We start from the raw sequence: 19907 nt of genomic DNA, 5'->3' as shown, positions 1-19907 counted from the left end.
AGCCGGATCGAGGCTGCCCTCCCCTCCCCTTCCACGTGTCCCTCCTCCGCGGGCAGCCGAGGGCCTGGGCTAACGGGCCGGGGGCCAGGAAAAAGCCGAAAACACCGCGGCTGGGCCGCTCCCCTCCCGCTCAAAATAGCCCCCGACCGGGGCTGCCACGCATTCCGTCGGCCCCCGGGGTGCGGGAAGGGGCGGCGGATCGGGCTACGTGGCCGCCCGGCCGAGTGGGACAGGGTGGGGGCGAGGGCGGGCCGCGCGGTCGGCCGGCCGGCATGTGGCTCTCCTTCGGGGAGCCTTGGCAGCCTGGGCTGCGCGCTGCGCGGGGATGATGGAGAGCTTCTGGAATTTCCTGCAGCTGGAGAGCGCGGCCGGCCGGGGGAGCCGGCCCAGCGCTGCTCGGGAAGGGGCGCCGAGCCGCTCGACCCCCGGACGCGTCTCCGCCGCTCCGGTGGGGTGGGAGATTTCCCCGCCCGGTCCCGGACCTCCCCCGGGCGAGGCAGGAGGCTCCCCTCCCCCGCCGCTCCTTCGGGGCTGGCGGGGGTCCAGGCCCGCCCTCCTCGGCCTGGGCGGCGGACAGGGGCCAGGTGCAGGCGACGCCCCTCCCCCAGCCGCCTGGTTTCCCTCTCGGCCCGTCACCTCCGCAAAGAGTCAGAAGCCCTGCGGCCTCCTGGGGAGGGGGCGGGGGCGCAGGCGCAGGCACCGGGGCGGCCAGGTAGCTCGAGGGGCGGCGGCGGGAAAACTCGGGAGCGGATTCCTTCGGCCGGCAGACCCGCGCTTCCTGCTCGAGCTGAGGCGTCGAAGGGCTTCTCTGGAGGAGGGAAGCGAGGCAGCCCTCTCCCAGGTCTCCCTCCTCTCGCAACTGCCGAGCCAGTGGGCGACGGACCGCTGGGAAAATCCTGGATCCATTCCCCAACTCCCGCAGCAGCTTGCTTTGGGGGGCGATTCTGCACCTTGCTGGTCAGAGTCCGGAAAAGACACCCGGGAGGGAGGGCCTCCCATTTCCCGGAGCCCTGAAATCCAGGGGAGTTGGTAAGTGACTCTCGGGCTCACTCTTGGCACTGTTGGGTGGGGGATGGGGGCGTGAAGAGATCGTTTTCCCACAGCTTTGCCTAATTCCAGCACCGTTTGGTTGAGCTCTGCAGATGGAGACGGATGGACCGTTTGGCCACTCCCAGCCAAAGGCCCCCAGTTCGGTTACAATTCCCGCCCCTACCGAGCTCACCTCGTTAAACTAAAGCAGTGATGGGAGGCTTGGGCTTGGTTGGGTCCCTCTGTCGTGCACTGTGCAGTGACCTTGGGCAAGTCCCTTCACTCCTGAGTTCTCCTTTCCCCTTCCTCTCTGAGAAACTAGATGCTGGTAGGCAGGCCTGGGCCTTGTGGAGCTTGAAGTCGCACTTGTAAAGCAGTTAGTGCGATGCCTCCCCATAGTGAGGACACCTGAGTAACAAGGAGTCCTGCTCAGCAGAGTAGATAATCCCATCTACCTTCCACCGGGCCTGTGAAATGTGCCTTCCCAGGGTAGGCAGGGAAGGATGGAAAGGGAAAGCCATTGGCTTTATTGAGTCTTCATTTACTCCTTAAACTCATGCTTGCTGTTAGTAGGCTCAGCTCGCTCTACTCTGGGACAAGAGACCTTTAAATTGCTGGGAGCTGAGAACCAATCCTGGTCACAATGCATTAAATTAAAGCCCTTCCGCCCGGGCCTGCTCTAAGTATGGTCTGGAAACTGATGCCCAAGGAGGGGGCTGGTCTCCTCCGGATGCTCCCACTGTTCCGCTGGGGGGTGGGGCTGGCAGAGCACAAAGCTTGGCTTCTTCAGGTGTACGGCCCAGGCAGGCTTAAGGTCAGTAGGATTCTTCCTTTGGGGCTCCTTGCTCACTTTCCACCCCGCCACTGCCAGATGCGCAGATTCAAATTCAAATTCCCCTAGGCTCCACTTCAGCCCAGGAAGTACACCTGGGCCCTCTCCCCTCCCCCACCTTCCCCCGTTTTGTTTGCTGTTTGATTGGCCTTCCTTGTCCTCTGGGGAAAAACTAGTATACTGGAAGGAGCCCGAGATTCATCTCACTAGGCCCTGATGTTGCATGACTTTAATCCTAGCACTTGGGACGCAGAGGCGGGTGGATCTCTGAGTTTGAAGCCAGTCAGGGCTACACAGTGAGACCTCGTCTCAAAACAACAGCAAAAAAAAAAAAAAAAAGTTTCATTTGACTGTAAACTCGAGGCCTGCCTCTGTGAACCCCAGTTTGCCTTTCTGCAGAAACCACTTAGGAAGGGCTAGAGATGGAGTAGGTCCGTGAGGTGCTTGCCTATCAGGCAACACCACCAGATATTATACATGGATGCATAAAGCTACCTTGAACACCTCTTCACCCATTATCTTGCAGGCATCCTGGCAGAGATCTCCTTAAATAATACAAGACAGGTGTGCCCTTGGAGCTTAAGCGGTTTTGCTTTGAAGGCTAGGTATAGGGAATAAGAGAAGCTGCTTTGGGTTCTGGTGGTGCGCTGGGACCCCGGATACAAAGTTCAGAAACTTGCCTGATGGCTAGACTAAGTCCAGCCCAGCCCACTTGGAACCACCACCCAGGGGCAGCCCGGTTTGCAGAGGCTGAAAGCGTTGAGTAGGCTGCAGGGTTGTAAAAGAGGTCCCATTGGAAGGCAACATGCGTACATCTGGCTAGTTTCTCTCTGTACCCATAGAGGGCTCACAGTCGCCGACTGAATGGAAGCAAAAAGCTCCAACCAGCAGTTAGGCTGTGTGACTTTGAGCAGGTGATTTTTCCTCTGAGTCTCTGTTCCCTTCTGCCTGACACAGAGGCTGGATTAGTGACTCCCTCAGGCACCTTCCAGCTCTGACAGGCTCCAAGCCCGTGTTGACTGAAGTCTCCTAGGAGATAGCATACAGAGAACCAAGTCGGCAGGGAGATCCCTGTCAAGGTATCCCCCACCCTCCAGAAAAGCCAGAACGCCCTCCTTACTGAAACACACCCTTCAGGGATTCTTGACGGAAATCGTGGTGGGTGGAGGGGGCATGTCACCCAAATGAGCAGCATTGCTGACTCCCAGGGTTCCTGTTATCTGGAGAGAGGCCTGTGCTCAAGAGTGGCGTGAGCGCTTGTGTCAGGCAGGGCGGTGAGGCTGCAAGCTTCTAGAAGAAAGGAATGTGTGTGTCAGGGACCAGTCAGTCTCTAGGGATGGGGTGCTGGGCATGGGGCTGCTAACTTGTGGGATGCGTGCCTGAGAGTCATCACAGCGCCAGTGGGTTGGGTTGTGCTCTAGCCGAGGAGACTGGCTGTGGGACTGAGGGAAAATAAGGTAGAGGAGTTGGCTCTTAGTCGGGGCTGGACGGCTCGCGGGTGGAAGAGTTTAGCCTGTGCCTAGGTTTGTCCGCTCGGAGCTGGGAGTTGAACTGAAGGACACTATTCTGAATGGCAGTTCTATTGTGAGGGTTTCTGTGTGCGGTTGTTGTCAAGGCTTCCTGAACAGCGGCTCTCTGGAAGGTGTGTCACTGGAGGTGTGTGTTGTGAGGCAGACCCTGGCCGTTTGGGATGCTGTCTGTATTGACTGGTATTTCCAGGCTGCCAATCAGTCCTCGTCGTTTTGGGTGCCTCTTCTCTTCTAGCCCCCCTATGCAGAGGGAGGCCCCAAAACTGGGTGAAGAGAGGAGGGAAGTCTGCCTTTTCTAGTGTCTGTGTAGGTAACAGGCAGCCGCTAGGCTGCTCACAGTAATTTTACCACGGTTCCTAAGTCAGGAACAGGCGTGAATTGACCTTTTAACCCCTTCCCCACCACGGGATTAGATTCTGTTTCCTGTTCAATCTCCTCCAGAACCAGTTCCATGCCGAATCACATCCCAGCCCAACGGTGGATAAGCAACCCCATCCATCGCTTTTTCTCCCCTTACCCTTATCAGGCCTTGGGGGGGCCCGAGGGCCAGGCTGGTGCAGGGTCTGGCAGGAGCTGAGGGCCCAGGCGGGAGTGATAAATATTGAAGAGGAGGGATTTCGGTGTGGGCTGGAGCAGCTGCAGTGGTTCGAGTGTCACACTATCTCTCCCCAGGTTTACTGACCCATTTCCATTCACGCGGCTGCCGGTTTCCTAGCAACGGCAACAGTCCCCCCAGAACAGGCGGAGTGTGTGTCTGCCATTAGCGACTGCTGCAACTGTGTCAAGGTTACCCCGCTCCCTGCAAACCCACCCCGGCGGGTTTGTTTTCTGCCAGCGCCTGGCACACACCATGCCAACCCAGGCAGGGGGAGAGGAGGGCAGGGGGCCAGCCTTAGGGGCTTGGGTGGGGGGTAGGGGCGACGAGGAACTGCAGTTCCCGATCCAATGGGAGCCAACTTGGACAGAGTCCGAAGTCCCCCCTCCCATTTGCTGGTGGAATTCCTGAGCCTGAGGGGAGCAGGGGGTGGAGCTGTCCCTCATCCCTGACCCCCGAGATTCCAGAGCCTGGGGGGAGGGGTGTAAGGCCAGGGGCCTCTGGGAACCCTGCCCGGTCTGACCCCACCTGGCTTGTTCTCTGTGCTGGCTTCCTCCCACTCGGGTAGCACCTGGGGGGGGGGCCTGTTGCTCTCGGTTCTTTGTCCTAGCCTCTGTGAGGGGTCTGTGAGGGGTCTTCCCCACCAGACTTCCCAAGGCAGGGTTCTATTTCTCCCTCGGGACTAGGGACTCCTGAGGTTGGGGTTCATGAAACCTCCTCTCTGCCCTCAACACCAGTTCCTGGCTTTTTCCCAGATTTTGGGAGACAAGATAAAACATTTAGGGTGAAGAGTGGCCAGGCAGGCAGATGCCCCCATCCTATTGGAAAAGGAGGTTGTGTATGAATGTGTCCTACCCTCTATGAAGCCATATATTGATAGATTGATATAGATATACACACATACATACACACACACACACACACATGATTGGTCAACGGAAGTACCCATCTTTTCTTAAATGAAACTGCAGGGGGTTAAACGGCACCCCCACCTTGGTATGTGAGCTCCCCTAGGATGGGAGGATGGGAGCATGGGGGGGGGTCTGTCACCTTATGAGCGAGCACTCATGGTCAGCTCAGACCTGACCAGTCACATTCCTTCCCAGGAGGGTTGGAGCTTAAGGCAGAAAGAGGGCAGGGGCAGAAGCCTGGAGGGAGTTGAGCTGATAGGAATGGAAGTCCCTGGCATGGGGGAGGGTGGTAGTGAGCTTCACCAAGAAGCTGGGGCGAGGGGCAGCTGGGACTAATGTCTGAATCCACTTCTCATTTTCCAGGCTTCGGTCTTCTGTCTTCCCTCCCTGTCTTTTCTCCTACTTTATACACCCACAAACCTTCCGGGTAGGCCCTCAAGCCTGTGCCATAGGTGTACACAGACCTGATACCAGTTCTGAACAAAGAGAAGAGCATGCGGAGGCAGTTTCTGACATGCGGAGTGGCCCAGGGACTTATGGGTAGCCTCCAATGTGACTTTCTGGTGCTTGGGAGGGGTTGGCTGGGTCAAAGGCTCTGGCATCTAGGGTACAGAGCAGGCTGTTAGACCGAGACCTGGGCGGGAACTCAGAGAGCCTGGTTCCCTGCCCAGGCCCATGACTGGGTCCTTGTGGCCTCAGTCATGAAGAGCTTAGGCCAGTTAAGAGCCCTCCTATCCTGTTAGTCAGTGATTCTGGGTGAGAGATGAGTGAGGGTAGGCAGGGATGGTCAGGAGAGGTGTGGGTAGCAGCCAGCTCAAGGGGGAGTAGCAACATGATACTGTAGCGAAAATAGCCCAGGTCATTTTCAGCTGCTTGGGCCGAGGCATCTGATCCCAGCAGGGCAGCATGGGCAGGGGGCAGGGGCCTGCCTTCTCTAAAGCTCCTTGGAAAGCCAGATAGGATGGGAGACTAGAGAAAGGTTGGCACGCCTGGCTAGGCTCCTTCTGACCTACTGGGACCTGGCAGGAGCCCAAGAATCAAATAAGGAATGCAGGGGGTTAACCGGAGGTGAGGCCTGGGCTCCCCCTTTGGGTCCAGGCCTGGATGAGGTGAAAGGTCAACCCCAAGGAGTCCAGGGCACAGCTGAGGGGGTGGGGGGGGCAAGTAACTTGATCCTTCTCTCTGCTAGGCTCCAGGATCACAGCGCCCCCCACCCCCAGGAAAGGTGCTCTGACATCCCCAGTCAGGAGTTTGTTTAGACTTGCTCTCATCAGGGCTGTGAGCTGGGGGGGGGGGTGTCCAGGCTCGTGGGGGGTCAGGCACCCCAGCCAGTGTAGACTGCTTTGTCATTCTGTGGTTAGGGGAGTTGGTGGTGGCCCGCTGGAAAAGTTTAAAGATAGCCTCTTCTGGCCCCACACATGCTCTAGACCTCTGTAATTCTGAGGGACAGCATAGGGTGGGACACCATAGGCACTGATGAGCTAGAATTGCCAGCTTGGTGCGAGACTGGCATTGAGATGTGTGTGGGATGGAGAGTTACACCTCCCTGCAGACATGTCTCCGCTGTCTGGTCATATATGTGGTAGGGTGCTGGGGTGTGAGATGGGTGATGGCAAGCAGAGATAGCACATGCAAGAACTTGGGCTCTTAAATCAAGCCTGGCTTTGGTTCAGATCTTTGCCTCTGCCTTAGTGTTGAGATCAAGACTCATGCCACGAAAGCAAGCTTTTAACCTGCGCATGTTTGCCTGTCTGCAGAGGAGGACAGGACAGGTACCCAGTGAAGGATAATGTGAGCAGGGCTGCAGCGTATGACTCAACATGCTTGAGGCCCCGGGTTCAATTCCAGCCACTGCCAAAAATAAAAAATTCAAAAGGATGGTAATAAGTCTCACTAGCTGCCAAGCCAACTCTAGCTAGAAGCTGGTGAGCTACATAGACAGTATGAAGGAGAGGGTGGCTTTGAGGCTGTCTGGTGAGTCTTGGTTAGGCACTTCAGCCTGGGCTATCTAACTAACCTGGATGGAGTGTGGTGAGGTGAACTGTGCTCTGCATGAGGCAAGGGCTGGTTCAGCTTAAGTCTATTCCTATTGTTGACCTCTGGGGCTAGCTGCAGCAACACCCCCCCATCTCCACCCCAACAGGCTTTGTGTGGCTCTGTGGGTGTAGCTGTCCCCAGAGTGCGGCTGTAGGTATGTTTGAGAAGGCACAGGCATCCTCAGAACAAGTAGCCTTTTGTCCGCTTTCAGCCCCCAGCTGGGCCGGGCTCTCTCTGGGGGATCCCCTGTTTCTAAGCCCAGATCCCAGCCCACAGACTTTGTCTCTGCCCACAGGTATCCATCTAAGGGGTGTGGATGCTCTGAGCCCCTTCCCGCCCTTCTGGGTGCGGGGAGAGGGGGGGCCCTAGCATTGAAGTCTAGGGAAAGAGGGTCGTGGATTAAAGTTGTGCCCAAAGCTCCACCCCCTCCCATGTCACTCTAGGTGCAACCATCCCCCTCGGAGCCTTGCCAGCTCCCCTGAGCTCCAGAGCACAGTGGGTGGAGTCAGCAGGAGGTGGCTGGAGCAGGCAGGGCTGACTTTGGAGCAGGAGACCTCAAAGGCCTCACCCTTTCTGCAGTGAGAGAGGCTGGACTGGGGTCTTAAGTCTTCTTCTGGAGACCTCTATTTTTTTCAGTTCATGTCCACATTTGCCAGCTACTCCTTTCTGCAGAAAACCTTCCCAGAATCGATCCTCACCTCCAGTAAACGCATCCCCCTATTCCCTTTACTCTTAGCGCTGTGCTTGCAGAGGGAGAAACACTAAGGCACTAACAAGCCCAGCTATCTATGAAGCCGGCTACTGTATCCTAGACGCTGCCCCTTCCTCATGACTTACCTTTTCACAGCAGGATTGGGAACTCCCGAACAGGGGTTACAGACATGGCATGAATCAGAAAAGGCACCACTACGTGTTTAGGTTGGGACAGAGGAGGCGACACGCTTATATGGAAGGAAAACTGCAGAGCCACACAGCAAGCAAAACGGAAAAGCTAGAAGCCAGGCTCTTGGCTCTGAGTGTGACTAGGAGGGGGAGCTACAGGGAGAATTGCTAGGGGCCGTCCCCTTCCAAACCCGCCCCTCTACAAGAGCAGACAGGCACCAGGTGGATCTTTCTTTGCTTCCCACACATCTGTACCAGACCCTCTGACTTAGGGGAAGAAGGGGTGACTGGGGGAGCTAAGAGCATTTACAAGCCACAGGAAGTGATTCTGGACTTCAGGAGGTGGTATGAGCCCAGTGATTGGGGGCTACTGGTTCTGGGGACATAAAGATTTAGCTTGCAGGTGGGAGGTTCCAAGTTGAGCAAAGAGGAGTGTTGGGAGCCAAAGTATGTGGGGGTTCAGTGCAAGGGAGGCAGAGATTATGCTGGCCCAGCACTCTTCCCCTACACACACCCACAGGCTGGCCTAGTGGAATGCTGGGAAGCCCCAGGGATGAGGCCAAGCAGCCAAGGTGTCTCCGGTGGCACGGAAGCAGTTAAGAGCTGCCTCAGCCCGTTCCTTCAGACAATTAGTGACATCTCGCTTGACAACACCACACTGAGCCCTTGCAGACCTCAGCCCCCCCTCAGCCCCCCCCACAGCCGCTTCAGCTGTTTATTCTTGGGCTTTAACAATTGGGATTCTGACTTGGAGGAGCGGGCGCCCTGCACTGCCCTCTGACCCACCGTCGCCTTGGCAACTGGAGCCCGGTAGGCCTGGGCTCTGCGTTAGGATTACAGATCCTGAATTCACAATCTTGCTTCCCTGCAAGCAGCAGCAGCAACAGCAGCATATGGGATCTTCAGCCAGACTGGAGGGGACAGAGGAGGAAGATCCTCAGGGGACATCCTGAGACACAGGTGGAACCCTGGGATGGCACATGTGACCTGGGGAAAGGTGCCCCCCTGGGGTTGGGCAAAGCCCAAGAGCCCTATTCCACTCCAGCATCTTCCAGTTGCTTTCTGGAAACTTCCTGGTAGAGCCCTGAGGGCAGGGGCGATGCTTCTTCATCACACACCCCTTTTCCCCCCTTAGTCAGCCCCCTACCATGCCCATAGCTCCAAGTGCCAGCAGACTGTGCCCCTGCCGTGCCCGCCGCCATGGCAACAGGCACCCCCCCTTTCAAAGCCCTGCTCCCCCCAGCAGCCAACTGCCCCAGCTGAAACCAGAGCCGATGCATCTGTGAGCCTCATGCCCAGACCCACATTCCAGTTCTGTCCTCTGTTGCCCCCCCCCCCCAGTTCTGGCGACATCTCCCCCCTACTTGTGCCCCTCCCTTCACCCCTGCCTACTCCTGCTGTTCCCCCCACACTCTATCCATCACTTAGTGTCTCCCCCTTCTTTCCACCCTATTCTGTGAGTGTATCTCACCCTCTTGACTGTCTCCACTAGTCTCTGGGTGTGTCAGTCCCTCTGTCTCCTGCTCCCTGGGTTGCTGTGCCTAGGCCTGTCTGTGGCAAGCTCCTCCATCTCTCTCCTTCTGTGTGTGTCTTTGTCTCTGCATCATCCTCCCCGTCTCTCCCCTCTCTCTCTCTCTCTCTCTCTCTCTCTCTCTCTCTCTCTCTCTCTCTTTGTCTTTTTCTTCCTCCTCTTCACACTCTTCCTGAGTCTTTTTTCTTGCTGTTTCTCCTGGCATGCTCTCCCTACCTCTCCCCAGCTCCGCTTCCTCTCCCCTCCCTCCTTTCTCCTTAGGCTGTTTTTCTTGCACCCAGCATCTTCCCCTCTCGGCCTTGATCTCTCCCTCCTCTTTCTGTCCTCACTGTTCTCTCTAAAATTCAGATTTCTTTCAAGATTCCTCCTCTGTCTCCTACTTGGCCATCTTCCTTGTAACCACTGGCCAGGGAGCTGAGAGTAGTCCTTCATATCTACCCCAAAGAAATGCCCTTTCTAGTAGGGACTCTGTGCCTGAGAGCCCCACTGGGCATGTGTAATTGAATTTGAAATGAACAGAGTCTAAGACTAAAGAGCCTTCAGAAAATAGGGTACCAGGCGAAGAATGCAAGGCATCCTTTGCAGTTTTGGAGTTTGGACATTCCCTATTTGGTCACCCACCAGCCCAAGTGGCACAAAAGAGCAGTCCCAGGAGCTAAGCTAGACTAGGGCCCTGACATCTTGTAGGGTGCCTAGGCCTCACCGATCCTGTCTCCCTGATATGATGGCTCTCCCAGGCTCTGCCTCAGTTTCCAAACCTGAGAGTCTCCAGCTTCTTTAAAGCACTTTGAGTTCCTGGAACAAAGTCAGCTATGAGGAACAAGGAAAGGCTTAAGTAACCGTCCTGCTCACCAGCACCAGGGACACTGCTGCCCAGAACCAGAGTCTTGGTGGAGTCAGGGTCCTGTCTCCTTCAGTGCCAAGTGGAGGGCAGTGTCCACCTCTCCTTAAGGCTGCAGCCTCTGTTGTCCAGTCTGGACAGTGGCCTCTGGCTTCCTCCTGACATCCTCCTTCAAGGACTTAGCTTTGAGTCATGGGCAAATAGGCCCTAGAGCAGTATGCCAGGCCTCCAGGGCCTGGCCTCTTGGTATGGTGAGGCCTAGTCAGGCAGAGATTTCTAGGACCCTGGGTCTGGACACTACTCACCAAGAGGGTCAGATAGGGGGGTGCCAGGGGGGCGGGTTGCACGCAAAGCATGCTGGGCCCCCTTGGCGGGTGGGTGGGGGGAACAAAGCTGGCATCGAGGCCTCAGCTAAAATTAGCTGCTTCCCTGCGCGGGAGCGAGCATGCCTGCCAGCCGCCCAGATCGCCGCTGCCTCGGCAGGCCATCTGTCGCCACGTTTTTTTGCTAAGTCCCCCAGGGCCCCCTAGCTCTAGCCACCCCCGGGGGCTAGAGGACTCTGCTCTTGAGAATGTTGCTGGAGAGAGTTCTGGCCTTTGCCGCAGTCCTGCTGTGTGACCTCAGGCTAGCTCTGTCCCTCTCTGGACTTCCATACAGTAAAGGGGTCCCTTATTCCTGGGCAGTTGGTGCTCTTGTGGATCCTGAGGGCAGCAGGGGGATGTGTGTGTTCCACTCCCTCCCGTTTGAGCTGTTCCGCTAGTCCGGGTGCCAAGGTAGACCAAGGGAGGCTGAGGGTAAAGGTGAAGGGGAGGACAGACTTAATTTAATTCCTTGGTCTTAGCATAGGGCAGTCTGTCCTGTCTCCATCAACTCCTCAACACTCGCCCACATGTCCAGTCCCTGTGGGAAGCCAGGCAGTGGAAGCAGGGTTCAGCTGACACAGGTCTAGCCTGTGTGACTGTAGGGGAGTGCCCAGCTCCTTAGTTTCCTCTCTTCCCATTCTGCATATGGCGCGTGGTTTTCTGAGGCCAGCTTTATAGATGGAGACTGAGATGCCAGAAGACGAGAGAGTCCTTGAGGAAGCAGCGGCAGGGAGTGGAGCCCGCTGCTCTCCCTCCTCTAAAGCTGCCTTCTGACCCCAGTACTTCCTTGGCCCTTTCTTTCTCCCTTAAGCCAAAGAGGCTGAGCTGCCGCTCCAAGGTCACACAACTTGGCTTGGGGGAGCGTAGACTTGAACCCTGGCCTCTTGGCTCCTGGCCTCACTCACCACTCTGGCCAGCAGGCTGGGTCTGTTCCCCAAGTGAGTCATGCTCCTGGACTTTGGCCTCCTTGTCCCTATCCCTAGTTCTGTGGCCTGAAGTTTGGAGAGGGGGCCTTTATAAGGAAGAGGGACAGCGACAACCTTCACAGCAAAGGGGAGCCTAGGCTACTGCGCCGCCCCTCCTTGAGTTCTTTAGAAATGGAATGGGCGCCTGGGAAGGTGAAGATTCCTGGTTGTCTGTGTGCCCTGGCTCCCTCCCCAGCACTGCTCTCCAGCAGCCTGCTGCCTGGCTGCTGGGTTACCTCCTTACCTCCTCTCCTGGTGTCCAGGGAGCAAGGTCACACCCAGAGCCCTGTGTGCCTCCTCCTCCTCCTGGGGCCAGTAGTGTTTGTCACTGGGGCAACGTGTGGCTGTGCCTGGTTCTAGCATTGCTGGGGTGACATTCATGCCCTGTGAGCTGTGACGCTTCTGCAGGCAGAGGACAGACAGCACCACCCAGGCTGGCGACAGTGCTGGAGGAAGGATGTGGGTGGGCTGTCACCTGTCCAAAGCAGGCAGAGGTGGTATGTTGTGTTTAGATGAAGTGGGGTGGGGTGGGGGGACCTCAGAGAAGGACATGGTTGTGTCCCTGCCTCAGACTTTGGTGGGTGGAAGAGAATTGTCCCATGGTGGGGCTGTTTTGGTTCACTGCATATGTTAGGATTTTGTACACCGTAGACCCTGTCAGTGGGTAAGTGGTGCCTGGTTAGGTGGTAGCTTACACTGTTGTGACTGGTGACAGCCGGACACCTGCCTTGTGCCACCCAGGGGTATCTATCAGATACAGCCATCTCATGCTTCCAGGGAAGCAACAGGTTGTGTGCTTAGTTGTTCCCCTAGGGAAGGTTGTCGGTGACTACACCTGTCTCTGACTGTCGTGGGGAGTGGCATGTATGATCAGCGCATGCTGTTGGGGTGGTCAGTGAGTTAGCTTGTCTCCCACCTTAGAGAGACAACATACTAACTACCCTGTGGTATGGGGCTGACAGTTTGTGGGGCTTCCCCATACATACCACAAGGCCCCCAAAAGGCTGGCCAGGGGAACTAAGCAAGCACAGTAGAAGGTGGGAGTCTTAGTGTCACATGACCTCCCTTCTGACCCTAGTGCCAGCCCTTGGGACTGTGTCCCAAGAGAAAGGACCCAGTGTTTTTCAGATGGTGTGGGAAGGGGCCTCTGGGGCCTAGGCAGGTGTGTGACTGAGGAGGTGGAGCACCAGGCAGGGCTTGCATGAAGGCTGTGTCCCCATAGGCCTAGGGACCCTGTTGCCTGCCTCTTCTGCCCCTGAAACTGTTAAACTAATTAAGGCTGTGGAGCCGCAGGATTAATCGGGGCAGCTCACACGGACTGGGGCTCAGGTAGTCGATTAGTGCGCCGCGGAGGATATTGGATTTCTGAACCGCAAGTCAGCACTATTCGGGTCTGTTATCTCCGAGGCTTGAGGGTCAGCAGGCGGGAGGCTCAGGCACTGGCTGCCCCCACCCACCACCCGCCTGGGCATCCACTTCCCTGCCTATGAGGCCCTCACTTCGCCTCCCCGCTCTGTCCGCCCCACCATCCTCTTCAGGCTTCTGTGGCTCAGCCTGGGCTCTGGGTTTCCTCTCCACTGTCACCTCTCCGCCGGTCTTCCCTTTGCTACTGTCCTCTCTGGGTTCTTGACCTGAACTCTGTCTGGGGCCTAGCCCAGCTTGCCTCCTTGTCCCTGTCCCTCGCTGTCTCTGTTCACCTTTCTCATGACCAGCCTCTGCCTTCTGTCCTTGTCTCTCTGACTCTTCCTTGCTTCCTCTGGTGCTTGCTAGAGAACACCCCCCCCTTCTCTCTCTCTCTCTCTCTCTCTCTCTCTCTCTCTCTCTCTCTCTCTCTCTCTCTCTCTCTTGTGTGGTCTCTGCTGGTGTCTGCAACCAGAACAAATCTCCCCCAGCCAACACCCCTGAACAAGGAGGCCAAAGCAGCTAATGGGAAACATGTGATTCTGCCTTGCGCCTGGAGCACCGTGAAGGGAGCCTCAGTCCCAGCCCAACCCCGCTCCCCTTGCCACATTCCCTCACCCTCCCCCCAGCCTGAATGGGCACAGTTGCATGTACCCTAGTTATTTACTGGGGGGATGGCATTTATCAACTGAGGGATATCAGGATAGAGAGGCTCTGAGGGCACCCGCTCCTTGGGTCTCCTCAGCCCCAGGCAGACGCCTCTCACCCACCCACCATATGTAGAAGAAGGCCAAGATTAGCTGAGCTATGGGAGCCAGTCAGTCACTGGGGTTGGGGGCTCACGCCACCCAGAATCCTATCTTTTTTACCTTTCTGGGCCTCTGGAGAACTGTGGCTGTGGGGGCTCCCTGAGGGCTTGGGAGCTGCTAGGCTGCATTTCTGTACCCACCCAACCACAGGGAAGGGGGACGGATCAGAGGGAAGCTCTGGCAGGTTGGAATTCTTCTCTGCCTGTGGATAAATTGTCCCTAATCCAGGCTTGGGGAGTTGTCTGGCTCCTACAGAGAGAGAGAGAGAGAGAGAGAGAGAGAGAGAGAGAGAGAGAGAGAGAGAGCGCGAGCGAGCTCTCAGGTACTCAAGAGATAGTGAGGGGAGGAGGAGGGAAGCCAGCACATACAACACACAGTAACACACACACACACAGCCTCACAAAGGTACCACACAAATGCTGAGGCACCATTGTGCTGACAGGCACGTAGAGCCTCACATGTGTCGACACTGACACTCAGCTACAATGGCACAGATAGATAATGGAATAACACAGGGACCCACCAACATACACAAATACATGGCATACACAGACCCACAATGGTAAGGTCATGCAAATCCGCACATCATACAAAGACACACCCGCAAGCACATGCTGACCATGGCAAAAACAAACCCGCAGGGACACTGTGACCAGTCACACCATCACACCATGACCCTGAAAGCCCACAGAAAGGAAAGGCAGAGGTAGGAGGTGGGCAATGCTGATCTGCAGTGACACCAGCGCCTGCAGTCAAGGCCTGGAGATTGGAAACCTGCAGGGACAGCAGAGGATCTGCCACCCGCCCCCACCCTGCTGCCAAACCCACATCCAAAGAGCTCTGAGGCAGGCAGGAGCTGGCCTGGCTCCTGACACAGTGAGATTCAGTGAGCCAGGCACAGTGTGTACATACACGGGCACACTCACAGCTGGGCACACCTGTCACAGGCTCAGCTAGATACACATGCAGAGCTGAACAGAATAGAAATTGAGATGTGCGCATACCCACAAGTGTAACTGGAGACACTGGAGTCTCGTAAACACTGACTCAGCTGATGCACCAGGTCCACACTGGTGTGTAAGCTTTATTGTGGTGCTGGGAGTGGAACCCAGGGTCTCGTACATGCAAGGCATGCGCAGTCTTCACGCACTGGTGCCGACATTGAAATGTAGAACGGTGTGGCAGGCAGAGTGGAGCCAGCGACTCTCACACAGGTGTGTGTATTTACTCAGATGACCGAAAGTCAGAGTTGTGCATTTATAGACAAGGGTCTCACACACATGCACATTCCCAGGCAGCCAGAACCTATGCGTTTCCGTGAGCCTTGTTTCTTACTTAGACACACACACAAACCCGGCTTCAGGGGGGCAGCCAATGGGCAGGCAGCGGGGGAGGGTGAGGAAGACCATGGTTATTAAGGAAAACAAGAGGTCTAAGGTCTGAACGGTTGCTGCTGCAGATGGGCAAGCAGCAGCTGCGTGTGGACCTTCGTGGAAACAGGCACTCTCCCACTCGAGCAGCGGCTCCCACCTGCACAGACAACAGGCCCCAGCTCCCTGGAGCTTGTTTTCCCTCTCGCTCATAAGATGGAGCTCCCCATTTTAGGGATGAGGAAATTGAGACCCATAAAGGATACCGGATAAGGGAGTTTTGCTAAGGGGAGGTTCCCTCCTCTGTGTCTCCTGTCTGCAGTTTGTGTACACATTTGAGTACCTAGACATGCAAAGACTCCTCTTCCAGACAGGAGCCTGGGGTTGTAAGAGACGACTCAGGGCTGGAGAGATGGCTCGGCTTAAGAGCACTTGTTGCTCTTGCGAAACCCTGGGTTCCATTCACAGTACCTATCTAGTGGCTCACTGCCATCTATAACTCCATTTCCAGGGCATCTGAGCCCCCTCGCTGACCTGTGGGCACCTGGCATGCAAAAACAAAATATAATAATTAAATCTTTAAAGGATTAAAGGGGGTGGGAAGGTATTCAATTCTGCAGTGAGATAAAGTCAGAACTGGACTGGTATTCATGAAGAAGCATGCCTTCCTGACTCAGTGGCCTTCTGCCCTTTGCCCTCCTCATCCCGCATCCACGCTTATCTTGGTGTGCTGTGTTTGCTTCTACAGATGGGAGCTTGCCTGATTGTCTACTCATCGGCCTGGACCCCAGAGCCAACCCAGCTGAATGTGTGTGGAGGGTCCCAGGTGAGGCACACGGCTCAGGGCTCTGCAGAAACACCCTGGAGAATCTGATGCTGGTGGAGACAGACCTTTCCTGCTGAGCCAGGCCTCTGCAAAGCCTGCTCAGGTAACTGAGAAAGAAAGTCGGGCCTGGGACAGCTTACTAGCGGGCCTGGGACAGCTTACTAGCGATCTGCTCTTAGCTTAGGCAAAAGAGGTGGGGGGTGGGGGAGAGAGGGACCCTTTAAGTCAAGAAACCGGTAAGTCTAGCTTACTCAACCTCCCCATTATCCAGAAAGGGGAATGGGGACTTAGGGATAGACAGCGAGTCCCTTAGAGTCCTGCCTTCTAGCCCGAGGACTCTTCCCTGTGCCTTGGTGACCTGAGAGAACTGGGAGGAGAAATGAGTTGTGACTGTGACCAGGATTCAGGCCAGAGGTGGAAACCAGAGTGCCTGACAGGCGCAGCTGAACCCCCTGGGACACCTCTTTACTGCAGTCCTTGGAAGCACGGAGCTGGGAAGCCAAGCTGAGATACTGGGAGGGTCTGGTAGTCCAGGTGTGACTGCAGCCGGCTAGACTGCGGGTCAGTGGTAGGACCCATCTTTCTCATGGCCCAGGTTAGCCCACCCAGGCTCCCAGCCACAGAGGCCAGGTGGGGCTGCCCTGCCCTGCAGAGGCAACTCCCTGAACTGACACATGAAGCCTCGGGCTCCAGGAAGCTCCTTAGAGTTTAGCCTGCTAGGAACCCCACCCAACTTCCCAAGGAGCATTCCTGAGGTCTGTATGGGGGTTGGGCCTCCAGGGATAGGAAGGGTGGGGAGGCAGGGCTGTGGGAGGATGTGGGGCTGTAAATGTACTGGGACTGGGTTTGTGTGCAAGCAGGTGTGCAGGGCTCTCTGTCCTTAGTGCATAACAAGTTATGTGAGTGGCCTCGGCTGGATAGTTCAGAGCACATGTTAGGTGTGCCATAGTGGTGACTGCACTGGATGTGGGTCCCGTGCAGGTGTGGGCATCCTAGGTCGTTCCTTCCACACAGGGTGCTGCTGGAGAGGTGTGTGGTCAAGACTCAAATACCCTGGGTGGGCTTGGTGTGTGCTTAGGGTTCTTGGTGCTAGGTGAGGTTGCATGTGCTTCCTTTGTGCTTTGGAGGTGGGCTGGGTAAGACTTGGGCTGAGCTGGGCTCAGCGGTGCCCAGCCTAGTGGCCAAATTGCTGAAGTCACTTCCTTTCCAACAGTGACTTTCCAGGGGGAGGAGTTCTTCCGACCTGGTCGGCAGCAAGGGGCGGGGCAGAACTGGCTCTCTCTGGGGAGGGACATGGGCGGGGGCGGGAAAGAGGTGGGAGGAGGTGCTAGTGGTACCGGAGGAGGGAGTCCTCCGGGAGACAGAAGGAAAGACAAGGACAGGAGTCTGGAAGGGCCAAGGGCAGGAGGGGATGGGGGTGGAGTGGGGCGGGAAGCACAGTCCCTGGGTGACCTCGGAGGGAGGAAGGGAGGGCTGCCAGTGGGGTGACCCTCGGGTCCAGTGAGAGCTGGCAGTGGCGCCTACACACCTGGCACCCAGGGCAAGGGGCTGGCAGGGGGCGGTTTAGGAACAGACCTGCTTGCCAGGTGCCCCACTCTGGACAGGAAGAGGGTGGGCGGGGGCTGCACAAAAGAGCTCTGTGTGTCTAGGGATAGGGTAGGGTGGGGTATGCGGTACTGTACCGTGCTGGGGTTGGGGGGGGGGGAGCTGGTGGCTCGGGGGCGGGGCAGGACCAGTTCCCCTTGGGGCATCAGTGGCTCCGAGGGGACACCTAGTGGTCAGGGAAGGTAGTGCATCTTGGTGACAGGTAAGAAGCTAGGAAAAAGATAGGTTAGAACAGATAGTTAAGATAGTTAGGGGAGGCGAGCTAGGCTGAATCTCTGGGTGGTGAAGCAATTTGGTCTAGAGGATCCCACCTACACAACAGCAGAGTTGAATGGCATGGCTGTGTGTCCTTAAGGGCATGACTAAGCCTCTCTGTGCTCACTTTTAAATCCAAAATAAGTGACTAGTTCATTGTTTTGCTCAGAGCTGGGACTGTAATCTGCTTACTAGACGGACCTGCAGGTTGGGTGGGCAGTAGGAGCTAAAAGGAAGTTCCTGAGAGGGAGGTGGCTAGCCCTGGGAGGTAAAGCCTTCCCGCTGAGAAGAGGGGTCCTGAGGAAGTATTCAGAACAGCAGTGTTTTTCACTGCTAGGAAGCCTGGGACATCCTCGGGCCTTCAGACCAGCTGAGGGAGATGGGGGTGTAGTACAGCAGTCTGGAGAGAGGGTCATGAGGCCGGAAATGAGAGCTGGGGCTGGCAGCTTGGCTCCCCTGGGGAGGTTAGGGGTGGGTGAGGGGAAGGAGGGCTGGGGAAGGGGTGGGGTGGTCACAGCCACAGCGGGGGTGGGGGAGGGTGGGGCTGGGGATCAAGGATGTGGGCTGGTGCTTCCCGGCACTGTACTCTGCAGGTTGGGGCCCCCCTTCTAGCCAGCTGGTGTCCCTGTGGGCAAGCTCAGACACTGACCCGGGAACAGACAAGCAGACAGAGGACCCTTTTGACTTTTCATTCACAGACTTGGGCTTGGTGGTACCTTTGAGAAGAGGCCAAGAGAATGGCTGCCTGTTGGGGTGTGGTGGGGAAGGGAGCCAACTGCTTCCCTCAGATCCTGAAGGCTGCAAAAGAGCAGTGGACAGTCAGGAGGATGTGGCCAAAGGTCTTCATGGGTGGGTGGAGCAGAAGCAACCACTGGAGAGGTTTGTCTCTTCTGCCAAGATCACACCCTCAGGCCCCAAGTGGGAGGCCTCCAGAGCAGGAAGGCTGCTGAGCCCCACCCACGGCAAGGGAGGAATGGTGGCTGCGGGTAGGTAGCTCTGAAAGCCTTGGTGAGCTTATTGCTGGAAATGGACTTGGAGATTCAGAGTCTGAGCTGCTTCCATGCTTTGAGGCAGATCTTATTCTGCAGTCCTAACAGGCTTGGAACTCACTCTTTATTCCAGGCTGGCTTCGAACTCAGAGATCTGCCTGCCTCTGCCTCTTGAATGCTGGGTTTAAAGGTTTGTCCTTGCCTGGCTTTTCCAAAACTCTGAAGGTGTTCTCTCTTCAAAAATAGCAGTGCTAGCTAAACTCACAGACTGTAGTTTGTGTTGTCAGCACTGGCAGAGGCAGGAGGATAGCTGCAAGTGTCAGATCAGCTTGGTCTTCATAGTAATTTCTAGGCCATCCATGACTCCAAATAAAACTTTACCTCCCAAAAAAGAAGGAGGGGGGCTGGAAATGTAGCTCAGTTGGTAGAGTGTTTGTCTACCGTGCACAAAGCCCTGGTTTCAGTCACAAAACATAAGAGTGGGGTGTGGTGGTGTACTCTGTGATCTCATAAGGAGATGGGGTCAGGGGGATTAGAAGTTCAAGGTTCTCCTTGGTAACACAGCTATGTGTTGGAGAATTCCAGGTTACATTGTGTGTGTGTGTCTAGAGAGAGAAGCAGTGCTGAACCACAGCTGTATAAGAGAGATCAGAGCCTTGAGTTAGCAGGTGCATGGGAGGCAGGAGGATGAGGATGGGACAGTGGACAAAAATAGGGACTGACCTGGTGAACAGCAAAAGGGTCCTTCATGTGCTATGTGACCTTCAGTGAAGCTCCCCTGGTTTGGTCTCCTCTTTGGTAAAATGGCACTAGAGTACAAGGTACCCACTGGGGGAGCAGATTAGGATAACAGTTTCCCAGATGTCCCTCAGATGTGTGAGTCAGGCCCTCCTGGACTAGGGCCTGGGTATCTGGAGTGTTACACAGCTCCTCCGCTCCCCCGGGCTCAGGGTTTGGAAGCCAATGGCTTAGATAATTTCAGTGTTCCTCCCAGCCTTAAATTAGACCACAGCTCTAGAAGGAGCCTTTCCAGAAGTGGCTGAAGGGTTGTTGCAGGAGCTGAGAGTGGGAAAGAGGCTTTGGTTTTAAGAGATTTAGGAACTCTGCCTCTGAACAGCTGTGTGGCTTCAGGCGAGTT

At 56.2% G+C, this 19907-nt stretch overlaps 1 protein-coding gene across 7 annotated transcripts in view; it reads left to right on the top strand.

Moving 5' to 3' along the window:
• Ahdc1 (AT-hook DNA binding motif containing 1) overlaps positions 1–19907 on the top strand; it is a 69004-nt gene that overhangs the window by 27471 nt on the left and 21626 nt on the right. For all 7 annotated transcript variants that reach the window (XM_050150281.1, XM_050150267.1, XM_050150300.1 and 4 more), the window contains one exon: positions 15843–16023. The gene's annotated coding sequence lies outside the window, so the exon portion shown is untranslated. The remainder of the gene's footprint in view (positions 1–15842; positions 16024–19907) is intronic.

This window comes from Alexandromys fortis, unplaced genomic scaffold (genome assembly GCF_014885135.2).
Source record: "Alexandromys fortis isolate MF-2015 unplaced genomic scaffold, M_Fortis_MF-2015_v1.1 scaffold_26, whole genome shotgun sequence".
NCBI classification, from domain to species: Eukaryota; Metazoa; Chordata; class Mammalia; order Rodentia; family Cricetidae; genus Alexandromys; species Alexandromys fortis.
The sequence above is the reverse complement of the archived record's forward strand: the minus strand, read 5'-3'. Positions and strand labels throughout refer to the sequence as shown.